General features: G+C 46.3%; 1 protein-coding gene across 6 annotated transcripts in view; it reads right to left on the minus strand.

Annotated features, from left to right (window-relative positions):
• LOC147016985 (histone-lysine N-methyltransferase ASH1L-like) overlaps nucleotides 1–14,322 on the minus strand; it is a 298,948-nt gene that overhangs the window by 230,581 nt on the left and 54,045 nt on the right. Inside the window, exon 1 of one of the 6 annotated variants that reach the window (XM_085846305.1) lies at nucleotides 8,432–9,048. The exons of the other annotated variants lie outside the window; for them this stretch is intronic. The gene's annotated coding sequence lies outside the window, so the exon portion shown is untranslated. Of the gene's footprint in view, nucleotides 1–8,431; nucleotides 9,049–14,322 lie in introns of those variants that run through there. 6 annotated transcript variants of the gene reach the window in all.

Consider the following 14,322-nt stretch of genomic DNA (forward strand, 5'->3'; position numbering starts at 1 on the left):
ACTAGCAGAAAGCCCATGGTAAATATACCACAATATAAAAAGAAAGAAAGGAAAAAAAAAAAACAGAAAAAAGGAAGCCTTTTTTTCTTGCACTGCTTGAAAAACAGCTCAAAAATTGGACATTATACATTTCATATGAGCAAAGAAAAAAATATTCAGGCGTGACAAAGGCAGCGGTCTGATGCCAATACCGCCAAGGTTCAATTGTTTTGTCCGATTGAAAAAAAAATTACAATTTTACTGAAGGTTTGGATTCATTTGAAGCAATTTTTAATTATTTGTTTCCTCTCCGAGAAACGTTTCTGGATTTCAGGGTGTGACAGACATACAGACATTACCCGAATATGTATGTATGTATGTATGTATGTATGTATGTATGTATGTATGTATGTATGTATGTATGTATGTATGTATGTATACATATATATATATACACTGTGTATAGATATATGGTTCACATTTTGAGAAATTAAAGCACAGCAAGACAACTTTTTGAGGAGAAATCCAGAAGCCACACAGAAGTTTTCGACAGCGACAACGAAAATGAATATAATGAGGACACCACCCTGCAAGATCCTAGTTTTCAAGAAGTGGGCCATATGTGAAAATCTCTGTCCCAATTTTAATCATAGTTTCACTCTTGGTTGTGCTGTGAGGACAGTTAATAACAATCTGTTGCATTAGCCAAACCTCACCCACAAATGGTTCTAATTACATAACTGACAGGGACCTATCACTAATTAAAGCCATACGACAAAAGCAACAAAATACTGTGAAGAGAGGCTGGAAGGGTCACAGCACATCAAAATTCATAACGCCTTCCAAATCTGTCATAGGCTAGCAGAAATAGTATACTCTCCTTTAGGTCATCCAGTCTGGGTCCAATTTCCACTGTGGACTATAAACTTCTAACCTGTTGCCTTTGCAGGGGACTTTAAGCCTGCTGTCCCATCAGTTAGCATTCACAGGTGGGGGTTGAGGGACCCACAGCATCGTTCAAAAATAGTGTCGAAAATGTGTGTCGGTACCCTGGCCAAATTTCCAGTGCTGATCTACAGGGGCACTGCATCAGCAGCACCGCAGGTGCCTCAATAACATCGCAACCAACGGACCGGATAATTCATCACCAAATCCTGGTCAAACATACGCATTCAGTATGACAGAATCCCTTGGGGTGAAAAGCACAACACGATGCATTAAAGGTTTCCTCATGAAATCTAAGACTCCGCATTTCTGTTTCAAGAGGCCGTTCCATCGGCCATCATGCAGCGCACTGGCATCCACGCACGCACGCACGCACGCACACACACACACACACACACACACACACACACACACACACACACACACACACACACACACACACACACACACACACACACACACACACACATCTGCACCAAGCACATGAACAAATAGCACTCCGGAGCTGGAAGGTACTTAAAGCAATTGACTGTGTTTTTGCACTCCTGGATATCGTGTTTCACAATTGAATGTTTGCGATGAACTGAACATTAAATCATTTTCACCAAACTTGTAGCATGGAAACATGTGAGGACTTTGTCGAAGTTTTCTTTAAGGCCCTGTCACACTTTGACGATTTCGCCAACATATGCCTGACGTGTGCAAAATTGGGCTGAAACGCCGGCACACGTCGAATACGTTATGGGTAAGTTTGTATACGTTAAGAGCACGCTGGCATACGTCGTAGCACGCCGAGCTGTTAGACAAATTTTCCATGCTTGAAATTTTTCGACGTATGGCAGCGTATGACTCACACGTTCCGCATAATGCTGGCCATAAGTTGTAGGCACGTTACGCGATCGTTGACACGTCGATACACGTTACTTGTAAGTTACTCATAAGTCGAAACACGTCGAGGTAATGTTTAGCATAGCCGAAACTTATTTCTAACCTATGAGTAACGTGTTGTAGGCACGTTACGCGATCGTTGACACACGTTACTTGTAAGTTACTCATAAGTCGAAACACGTCGAGGTAATGTTTATTATACCCGAAACTTATTTCTAACCTATGAGTAACATGTTGTAGGCACGTTACGCGATCGTTGACACACGTTACTTGTAAGGTACTCATAAGTCGAAACACGTCAATGTAATGGTTAGCGTCAGCGTTCCAGACTCCCTGTTTTTTTTTTTGGTTTTTAATTATTTTTTTTTTCGGTACGACAGTGAAGTTGACACTTCGATTTCTACTGTGGTTATAATATAATTTAATTAAAAGGCCGTCCCTAAACGATTTAAATCATAACCGTCATACCGAAGAAAAAAAAAAACAGGGAGTCTGGAACACTGACGCTAACCATTACCTTGACGTGCTTCGACTTATGAGTAACGTACAAGTAACGTATGTCGACGTGTGTCAACAATCGCGTAGCGTGCCTACAACTTATGCCAGCGTATGCGGAATGTGTGTCATACATCGAGAAATTTTCAGCATGTTGAAAATTTCTCGACGTACTCTGTGTACAATGACGTATGCCAGCGTACTACGACATATGCCAGCGTGCTCTTAACGTATACAAAACTTACCCATAACGTATTCGACGTGTGCCAGCTTGGTTTGGCAAACTTTTCATACGTCGGCATATGCTGTCTAAAACGTCAAGGTGTGACAGCGGCTTTAGTCCTCCCCTCCCCTCCCCCACACTCAACGTTATTAATTAGTTATTATGAAGAACATGCACCACTTTATATGCAATGCATGTGGTGTATGTGTGTTCTGGATTTGTCTGGGTGATCATGCGAGCAATTAATAAGAATAATAATTGTGATTGAAAAAAGCTAATTTGAAATTGAAAACTCGAGCGAAGTCGATGGCATGCCATCGGAAATCCCCAGATGCTTCCCACCGAAACAAAGGTTGAAAGATGGCAAAAATCTTCACCAGGAATGACCCAATATCACATTTTGAGTTAAAAAAAAAATCTTCTGTCTTGACCCCTGTGACCCTAATTCCCCACCCCGTGGGGCATGATCCTGGAGTAAAATCCCCCAAAATGATAGATATATCATGTACCGCCCAATGTTGAGTGCATATACAAAGTTTCATGAAAAAAAAAATATTTAAAAATGGACCTGTAATTGCATTTTTGGCATTTGAACTTTTGACCCCATACCAGGGGGGGGGGGCAGGGCAAAAATTATGCAGCTCTATCACCTTCTTGCCATGTCATGATCACAACTACCAAGTTTGGTGAATTTTTGCAGAGCCGCTTAGGAGGAGATAGCCGGACAGACAGACAGAGACGGAGCTAATTACAATATGAGCCATTTTATTTTATTTTCAAAAAGTGTGGGGGGTAACGATTAAAATATCCCCCCCCCTTCCCCCACGTTTTTTTTCAAAATGATAGCTGACTGGGACAATGCCACAACCTACCCTTGGAATAATGACTGCTCTGTTTTCATGGAGTTATTATAATATAAAAATAAAAACTTGTAAAAAACGATTCCCAATAGTTTCCTTGCTTGATGGATCATCATTTCCCTTCATGTAAGAAGAAAAACATATGTCACTTAATAAATTTCAATAATCAGGAAAGTCAAGATAATAGTGTGGTTTATGTGAATTCTAAGTGGTGGAACTCTCGAGGATTTCAAATATGCGTCGTCATTTCCTCTGGGATGATTGTTTGACGCATCCTCCACAGCCAGATGCCTGTGGTCCAGCAAGGAATGGACCCCACAGAGGTCTGTGATCCCGGATTGAATGTGTACGAAAACATACTGCGCATAACGTGTGCAAGAATGATAGGACAATGCCACAACCTGCCCTTGGAATATCAGCCCAAGTCTCCAAACAGTGCCATGCACATAAAAAAGAAGCAGTATCGCATAGGTTCAGATGTAATGACACTCCTGACCAGTAGCTTTCTTTGGTCCTTTTGGAGGCTCCTCTGAAAGTAAACCTCATTTACAAAGTAGTACATTTATCCTGCAAAGGGATACATGTAACAACCAGCACCACGGGAAGTGATGCATTGGCATTCTAAACCAACATAAAGTCGGTAATTGCTGGTGTTGGCATCAAGTTGTAGGTGAATCGGGCATTTCCACTGTCATGAACCTTTTCTTTGGAATGCAGCACATGGCTGCTGGTCGAATCATTTTATGGGGGAAGGCAATGCCGCTGATGTAGTGCCCATTGGAGGTTGGAGCCGGAGTTTGGAATTGTTGAGGGTGCCGGCGATAGCTCGCCTTCTCTTCGCAAAGGACGCTGTGGGATCTTTATAATCTACCAACTAAGGCTGGCAGACCGGATGCTCAACTTAACGTACATCCGAGAGACGGCAGACATATCGATACTTCACCCAGCCTGCGAAGCACCAGGAAGACGGTTTATCGCTGGGTCGAGATTCAAACCCATGCTACATAGTTCAGAGGCTATCCTGACAGTGATGTGGAGGCACCATTAAACCCAGAGAAAACCTCAAACTCAGCTAATTTGTTATCATCGGTGTACCTTAAACCTGGAATCTTAAGTCACGTGCTGCTACGTATGAAAACACACCATTTTGGGTTCAAGTATTTTGAATATCCTTGTAATATTCATGATGAACCAGAGATCAGACACTTGCAGGCTGTCCCTTGAAATTAGGATACACTCACAAAAACATTGAAAAGTTTTAATGTGTGGAAACTAGAAAGCAACTATGTGTTCATCATGTCCAAAAAATGCACTGAACAGTTTTTTTTTCCACGAAACTCTCTGGATACACGATGTGACATGTGGTGCTAACTATCTCCGACTGCTTAGCAACCTGTAAAGAAAATAAAAGCTTCATCATTATGTGGGCCATCCTGTATATTTGACCCAAATAAAATATACATACTGTAAACTACAAGGAACAGAATTTATCCCTTTGGACATTCATTCTCACTCCCTCCCTCTATCCCTTCACATCCCATATATATATATATATATATATATTTGAAAGAAATACAACCATTTTATTGCTCAATCACCCAGGATTCTACATCAGATGCTGTACAGCTTCAGTTCCAACAGAAACAATGACGATGACACCACCTAAACATTTACAAACACGACCTTTCTGGTGTGTGCGTGTGCGTGTGCGTGTGCGTGTGCGTGTGCGTGTGCGTGTGCGTGTGCGTGTGCGTGTGCGTGTGCGTGTGCGTGTGCGTGTGCGTGTGCGTGTGCGTGTGTGTGTGTGTGTGTAAGCGGATGACACGATTCATCATCATAGTAGTCCCAAAATACGCATCTCATTTCATAAACTCATTAAAATCATTCAGAGATCTGCCTACCTTTCGTGACAGCCATTGCAATTACTAAAAGCTCATCAACCGATACTGCAATTAAGTCACCGATGAGAATGCAGCCCCATCCTGCCAATGTGAGGCAGCAAGGCAGTTGTTAGGATGACCGTATAACTGTTCATTAGACAAGGAGGAAAAAAAGAAGAAAAAAAAAAACGAACAACAAGAAGGAGATGGACAAAAATAAACCCATGAAAGCAAGCATCGCTTCGGTGGTTAATTCGTGCGTATTTTGATACGTTCAGCTGTGACAAGCAAAAGAAAAACAATTATTTTCTTGGCTGTTTTTCCAAGGCCTGAGTGTAAACTCAGGCCTGTCGAGAAAACGAAGCTCGCTTGGCGATGAAAGGAGGCTATTATCCTGTGGTCCAATCCCACTGATTCTTCCAGATGTGGTCTGGCCCGAAACTCGCTGAAAAACTGCAGAATGTGTAGCATTCCGTTTTATGCAAAACAAGTGGCGTCGATGCCAAACCACGCCGCTCGTGTTGGGAGGAAAGTGCAAAAGGAAATACCAGCATTCGTACACGCCAAAACCAACCATCTCAGACACCAACGTCCTGCGAACACATATCGGACACGTCCCAGATCAACTAACCCAAGTTCCCAAACTACGACTTCTGCAATCCGACCGAGAACCAGACAGAATGTGACCTTCAGAAGTCGGCGGCTGAAGATACAAAAACCTTTTGGCATTCCATTGTAGGAACGGACAAAGCAGGAAAGAACAAAGGACAGGACAATGGATTGAACATGGTTCCTGCCAACAGCAAACGATAGGATGACACCGCACAAGAGCAGGCCCTACTAGGCCATCTAATATCAGCGACGAGACGTCGTCGGATCTCTTATTAGCAATAGGGCATATGCAGTGGCAGGAAATGTGACAGGCCTTGACAGTTGGTGGCACTATTGTTTAGCAAATGCACGAAGCAAAAATGCCTTAGGGGCCCTATTCACCATGACACGTCGCATTTGCATTTTGAAGGCCTGGCTTTGAAAAAACAAACTGCTCGTCACTCCAGCATTTATGTCATTTCAAAAATGTGTTGATAATCATGTTTTGCTCACGTTTTTGCCAAATTGTCTCATGCCGTTTCTTGCATTTACCCTGGAACAGTGCGCCCAGCAAAACGATCCGTGTGTCAAGCGCATCGTTTCGGAATATCATGCACGATCATCGACTTCCTTGCTCGGGAATTCATTAAATGACGGTTTGAAAGCCATTAAATGACGACTTTACGATTGCATTCGAGAAGATTTCGGCATTTTGTACTGGGCTTTCCCACGGGCTCCCGTTGAATTATCAACCACGTGAGCACGGAACCTTTGCCTGGGGGTTCCGAAAATTGATGTGACCGTTTGCAATGTCATCTAAATGGACCAGCTGCTTTGTTCGGCCAGAGATGAGTGTAAAGGTCAGCATCCATCATTTGTAAAATATATAAAAGAAGCTATTCGGCACATCAAGTCTGTGTCATATCCACATGCAATTAATTATCCATTACCTCGATTGACATTGATATTATTATTTAAATAAAACAACATCTACGGAACTTGCATAAACATGTTATCACGTAGGCATGGCACAAGCCCAAAGATCTACAAATGCAAGATAAACAATGGGGAACTCGTGGGAATGGACAGCCGGCTTAAATTCCCCAACCAAATGAGGGAATTCAAGCCATGCTCAGACATCTCACAGGGAAGCATCCTTCTTACCGAGCTGTCCTTCCACCTACAAAACCTGTTTAGAGGTCCACAGGAATTCTGAATGACCTTTTGACCTACTGGGCAAAGAAGCTTCTTTTTTCAGCAATCTACGTTTGATGTAAGCAAGGGAAGAATGAGAGGGTGCACAGAGGTGTATAAGGGGAAAAAATATTATAAACACAAGGAAAAGAGAGGAAGGAGAAAAGACAGAAAAGGGAGGGTAGAGGAGTTGTTCATGAAGAGGGGATTGGGGGGGGGGAGTAATAAAAAAGGAAGTTGGGATGAGCTAAAAGTATGGAGGAAGGCTAATGAATAACAAGATATGGGGTGTGCAGATGGGGGAGAAGGAGGGGGAAAGAGGGAGGGGAGGGGAAATTTCACCATTTTTACATACATGACATGTACATGGGCCTTGTGCCCACTGCATCCATTAGATCCATCCATCCATTGGGACCATACTGTGTGCAGAGCTTTGGTGCTGCCTCAGCAGTCTCTTGGGCTATTGGACACAATCCTGGATGGGTCGCCACTCTGACACAGGATACCAGCAAGCTGGCACTCATTTTGCCAACCTCAGAAGGATGACAGGCTGAGTCAACCCCACCTGGTATTAATTCAACAGCAACACAGGATTTCAACTCAGGACCCTAAGCTCCCAGGCCCACCACTCTAGCCATGAAGCCAACACCAAGCATATCCATTAGATGGATCAAATAAATGTACCAAAACCAGAACGGCTACAACAATAACTTCAGTATCGATCCATTCAAGTAGCTGTAAGCTTTAATGGACTCCACCAAAAGAAAAGAGCAGAGAAAAACAAAATGCTAAACAGATAATCCTCTTTCTCAAATTCTGGTGATAGTATGAGGGCGCATCTGGCTTTGTGTCAGCAGCTCAATAACAGTGTAATCTTGAGCTCCAGAAATGAACAAGCTGAGCCTGTGTTGCAGGGCATTTAACCATAGCATCGCTGGAAATTCATCCCCAAACGTGCACACAGACTCTACAACGCTGAGCTGTGCATCACCTGCGTACACAAAAGGGTACCATTGCAATGCTGAGACTGCGAGGTCTTCAATGACCCATGATCGGCCCTTTTTTGTCCTTCCATACCACCGCAATTTCAGAACCCTCGGGGTGGGTCATTGCAAGCACTGAAGTATGCGGCTAATTTTAGAGATGGAACGCTCGGCCATGCTTCGGCAATTACGCTGAAAGATGTAAGATGGCGTCAAGGTTTAGAAATAAACCTTTACCCGAGGAGCATTGCCATGACGTGAAAGGTGTAGATCAATCGAAATGCTTGCCATCATAATAACTGGAGATGGTCACAGCACTACGAGTCTTCATTGCAGCGCAGCCTCTGAGCGTTTGTGTTTTTTTCAGCAGGTGAAGCAGAAGCAGCGACTTACCGGGACAGGTTAACGAAAAACACAAGGATGCTGCGTCGGCGATCGCCCGGCAGGGAGTGAAGAATGAGGCAAAAGGAAGCTCGCCATCTGGGGGCAAACTGAACTCCGTGATGGCGTGGTGGTTCGCATGCCAGATCTCACCGCCGTGACGGTGAACAAAACCGCTCAGGAAGGAAGGACATGGGTAGAGCTGCCAGCTGAGCTTGTTGGCCGTCTGCCATCACAACCATCCTCGCAATTCCAATGAGATTGTGTTATTCCATGAGCCAATTCATAAAATAGATGCCAGATCTCTATCTTTACCTCTGTCTCTCTCTCTTTCTCCCTCTCTCTCCCCTACACTAAAGCTGTGATTCTCAGCCAGAGGAAAGATGAGAAAAACACGAAGCGGCGCGTTTTCTGGGCGGCTGCTGTGACCAGCCTTCGAAGAGAGCCGCCCACCAACGCAGGGCCGTGCCGGGGACGGGCCGAGAGTTCGCTCGGCTGTCGCCGGCAGCCGGCTAGGAATGCGAGCACCGCCGGCGGGCTCAGCCATCAAACCCGCAAGCCGGGCAGCAAGCCAAGCTCTTTGTTCGGGGCTCACCTAAGAGTATGGGTAGGGAGGTGGGAGGAGGGGGACTATGGCGTAGCTATCACTACCGGTTCAACATTCTTGAGCTTGCCATTGCGCCTTGGCAAACGTCCACCAAATGTCTTAGTCAAACGCATAACACCACCTGGTGGCGTATACCCAGCTACATCACAGCAGCCCTTTGTGCGAGACTATGAAATGGAATCTCTTAAGGTTAATTAGACCTCGCAACATCGAGAAACAAAACAAACAAGGCAAAAATACACAAAACAATGTCAAAGCACAAGATTTGCCCACAAATTGACAAATGTGTGTTGGACAGCAAATTATTCCAAGAGATAAGCTAAAGGACAAACATGTAACCCTTGAAGGTTTTCCTAATTCCATAACTATAGTCCTCATCAAAAGGAACAATGTGGACCACAATCTGACATGTGACAGACGCTGCATGTGTGTCAAGGTCATATGGTCATTCTAAGAATCACCAGACCCAAAACGAAATGTTATGAAAGGACGAACCTTCTGGTTCCAAGTTTACCCATTTGTCATCAGTAGAGACCATTGGTGCAGGATGTGAAGCTCGTGTTTTTGAAGAGATTCAACAGATTTATACTTGGGGATTTGTTTTTGCACAGTATTGCAAATGGAATTAACTGCAGTGATTGAACAAGGTCAGACAACAATCAGAAATACAGGCAGTGCTCTCTCGGGTGTTCATAAAGGACGTACCTTCAAAAATGCACTTTGGTTACCATCGACACAGTGTTTTCACACTGAAATGGTACACAGATCAAGATGGAGAAAAATTCAGTTGAAACTTGTAAAACAATAATTGAACAATGCCATTAATCCTTCAACCTCCACCACAAAGGCTAACGACCCCTCCTTCCACTTTCCTGCCATCCCTTTCCGACAATATATACATTTATATACATTACACACACACACACACACACACACACACACACACACACACACACACACACACACACACACACACACACACACACACACACACACACACACACACACACACACACACACACCAGTTCGCTGACGGGAATACGAAAGAGGGGAGTGAGAAAAAGAGGGGTGAAGAGGGAGAGTGGGGTAGGGGAGAGGAGAGCGAGGAAAGAGGAGTGAGGGGAGCGAGAAGAGGTGAGGGATCGAGGAGGGGTGGGGGATCGGGGAGGGGTGGAGGAAGGGAAGACAGTGTGAGGTGAAAGGAAGGGAAGGAAGACGTGTGGTGGAGCGTTAGTTATCACCCGGACGCGTCCAGAGACAAACACCGCCCGGACGCGTCCAGAGACAAACACCGCCCGGACGCGTCCAGAGACAAACACCGCCCGGACGCGTCCAGAGACAAACACCGCCCGGACGCGTCCAGAGACAAACACCGCCCGGACGGGTCCAGAGACAAACACCGCCCGGACGCGTCCAGAGACAAACACCGCCCGGACGCGTCCAGTGACAAACACCGCCCGGACGCCTCCAGAGACAAACACCGCCCGGACGCGTCAAGAGTCAAACACCGCCCGGACGCGTCCAGAGACAAACACCGCCCGGACGCGTCCAGAGACAAACACCGCCCGGACGCGTCCAGAGACAAACACCGCCCGGACGCGTCCAGAGACAAACACCACCCGGATGCGTCCAGAGTCAAACACCGCCCGGACGCATCCAGAGACAAACACCGCCCGGACGCGTCCAGAGACAAACACCGCCCGGACGCGTCCAGAGACAAACACCGCCCGGACGCGTCCAGAGACAAACACCGCCCGGACGCGTCCAGAGAAAAACACTGCCCGGACGCGTCCAGAGACAAACACCGCCCGAACGCGTCCAGAGACAAACACTGCCCGGACGCGTCCAGAGACAAACACCGCCCGAACGCGTCCAGAGACAAACACCGCCCGGACGCGTCCAGAGACAAACACCACCCGGACGCGTCCAGAGACAAACACCGCCCGGACGCGTCCAGAGACAAACACCGCCCGGACGCGTCCAGAGACAAACACCGCCCGGACGGGTCCAGAGACAAACACCGCCCGGACGCGTCCAGAGACAAACACCGCCCGGACGCGTCCAGTGACAAACACCGCCCGGACGCCTCCAGAGACAAACACCGCCCGGACGCGTCAAGAGTCAAACACCGCCCGGACGTGTCCAGAGACAAACACCGCCCGGACGCGTCCAGAGACAAACACCGCCCGGACGCGTCCAGAGACAAACACCGCCCGGACGCGTCCAGAGACAAACACCACCCGGACGCGTCCAGAGTCAAACACCGCCCGGACGCGTCCAGAGACAAACACCGACCGGACGCGTCCAGAGACAAACACCGCCCGGAGGCGCCCAGAGACAAACACTGCACGGACACGTCCGGAGACAAACACCGTCCAGACATAACCACCGTCCGGCATTGTTCAGAGAGAGAGAGAGAGAGAGAGAGAGAGAGAGAGGAGGGTGCTGCACTGTATTGGGAAGGGGTCAAGTGAGGATAGGACAGAGTGAGAGTGTAATGCCCAATGAACACACACACACACACACACACACACACACACACACACACACACACACACACACACACACACACACACACACACACACACACACACACACACACACACACACGGCTGGTATCGCCAACAATCCAAAAACCATGAATAGCTATCACCGAAAAACAATGTTGCATTAATGTAGATGTTTCAGGGAAAGGTTCACAAACAGTCATCTTTATAAACAGCTGCATGTGATGGATACAAAAAAACAACTTGGCTCGGTAACTCAGAAAACATGTTAATACGGTAAACAACGTGGAAATCGGGTGTTATTTCACAACAACTTGCTCAGGGTGATGGAGCACGACCACTCGCTCAGGGTGATGGAGCACGACCACTCGCTCAGGGTGATGGAGCACGACCACTCGCTCAGGGTGATGGAGCACGACCACTCGCTCAGGGTGATGGAGCACGACCACTCGCTCGGGGTGATGGAGCACGACCACTCGCTCGGGGTGATGGAGTATGACCACTCGCTCAGGGTGATGGAGCACGACCACTCGCTCAGGGTGATGGAGCACGACCACTCGCTCAGGGTGATGGAGCACGACCACTCGCTCAGGGTGATGGAGCACGACCACTCGCTCAGGGTGATTGAGCACGACCACTCGCTCAGGGTGATGGAGCACGACCACTCGCTCAGGGTGGTGGAGCACGACCACTCGCTCAGGGTGGTGGAGCACGACCATTCGCTCAGGGTGGTGGAGCACGAACACTCGCTCAGGGTGGTGGAGCACGACCACTCGCTCAGGGTGGTGGAGCACGACCACTCGCTCAGGGTGATGGAGCACAAACCAGTCGCTCTGAATGGCGTGGCAGGCAAAAGCGTCCACAGTGAGTGAATGATTCACTCAGAAGGACGTAGTGCGGTACCACTATCGACTGAAAAGCATTCGGAAAGTGGCTTAAGCACTCATGCGAGCACTCCAATTAAATGGTTGATAAGGAAAAGTTGGCCAGGCTGTCGCTGCATAACCGAAAGGATTGCTTTAACTTTAAAGCCGGAGAATACATTAAATCATAAAGCTCAATGAAGCGAATTAATTTTGGCATGATCCTACATTTTTCGTTCACTAAATATGATTCTCCAAAAAGTTGAAAAATATAAGCTTAATGTTATGGAAATTTTACATTTTCTTGTATATGTATGGAGGGAACATAGCCTTGCTTGTTTAAAGTAAATAGGTATGTCGGCTTCGTTATAAGACTTGTTATTTCTTGAAATTATCAGATTTCGCAACAGATTTGACACTTATTTACTCCGGACGACACCTGATCGAAAAACCGAAAGAATATTTCGATGATATACTTTAAGTAGTCCGTGAGAGTATTTTGTGGAAAATCATATCATATAATGCATGATATGGATTTAATAAATTTTGTATATATCATATTTAAAATCATATCATATCACTCCAAGCTCCTAATTTGAAAACAACAGTACTTGCAAAAGTGAAGTCACAGTGATTCGAAGCGATGATGAAAAGGCATTCGATAATATGATTGAGGAAAGTGAAAAAAAACTTTATGGTGAAGAAATTGGAGGTGGTTTGGAAATTGGAAGGCTAGGAGCATTGGAGGTGGTTTCAAACTGTTCTACCATGGTGTGGATGGGAGGAGAAATGGTGTCGGGGTAATCCTGAAGGAAGATTACGTCAAGAAGGTATTGGAGGTGAGGAGAGTGTCTGACCGAGTGATGAGTGTGAAGTTGGAAATTGAAGGGGTGATGATGAATGTCATCAGTGCATATGCCCCGCATATGGGGTGTGAGATGGAGTATAAAGAAGATTTCTGGAGTGAGTTAGATGAAGTGGTGGAGAGTGTATCCAAGGATGAAAGAGTGGTGATTGGAGCAGATTTCAATGGGCATGTTGGGGAAGGGAATAAAGAGGATGAGGAGGTGATTGCTAAGTACGGTCTCAACAAGAGAAATGTGGAATGGGCAAATGGTGGTAGAGTTTGCAAAAAGAATGGAAATGGCAGTGGTAAATACGTATTTCAAGAAGAAGGAGGAAAACAGGGTGAGATACAAGAGTGGAGGAAAGTTCACACAGGTGGATTACATCTTAAGCAGGAGATGCAACCTGAAAGAGATTAGAGACTGTAAGGTGGTGGCAGGGGAGAACGTAGCTCGACAGTATCGATTGGTGGTCTGTCGGATGATTTTGGAGGTGAGGTTGAGGAAGAGAGTGAGGGCTGAACCAAGGACCAGATGGTGGAAGCTGAAGGAGGAAGACTGTTGCGTGGAATTTAGGGAGGAGGCGAGACAGGTGTTGGATGGTGGTAAAGATGGGTGGGATTATTGGGCAACTTCAGCAGAAGTGGTGAGAGAGATACCAAGGAAGGTACTTGGTGTGACATCTGGACAGAGGAAGGAAGAGAAGCAGACTTGGTGGTGGAACGAGGAAGTACAGGAAAGTATAAGGAAGAAGGGGTTGGCGAAAAAGAAGTGGGATAGTCAGAGAGATGAAGAAAGTCGGCAGGAGTACAAGGAGTGGCGGCGAAAGGCAAAGAGAGAGGTGGCAAAGGCCAAGGAAAAGGCATATGACGAGTTGTATGAGAAGTTGAATACAAAGGAAGGAGGAAGAAAGGGAAAAGGATTTATACCGATTGGCAAGACAGAGGGACCGAGCTGGGAAGGATGTGTTGCAGGTTCGGGTGATGAAGGACACAAATGGGAATGTGCTGACGAGCGAGGAGAGTGTGTTGAGAAGGTGGATGGAGTACTTTGAGGAGCTGTTGAATGAAGAAAATGAGAG

The sequence above is a fragment of the Eptatretus burgeri genome, chromosome 11 (assembly GCF_056783735.1).
Source record: "Eptatretus burgeri isolate ZD-2024b chromosome 11, Ebu_testis_v1, whole genome shotgun sequence".
NCBI classification, from domain to species: domain Eukaryota; kingdom Metazoa; phylum Chordata; class Myxini; order Myxiniformes; family Myxinidae; genus Eptatretus; species Eptatretus burgeri.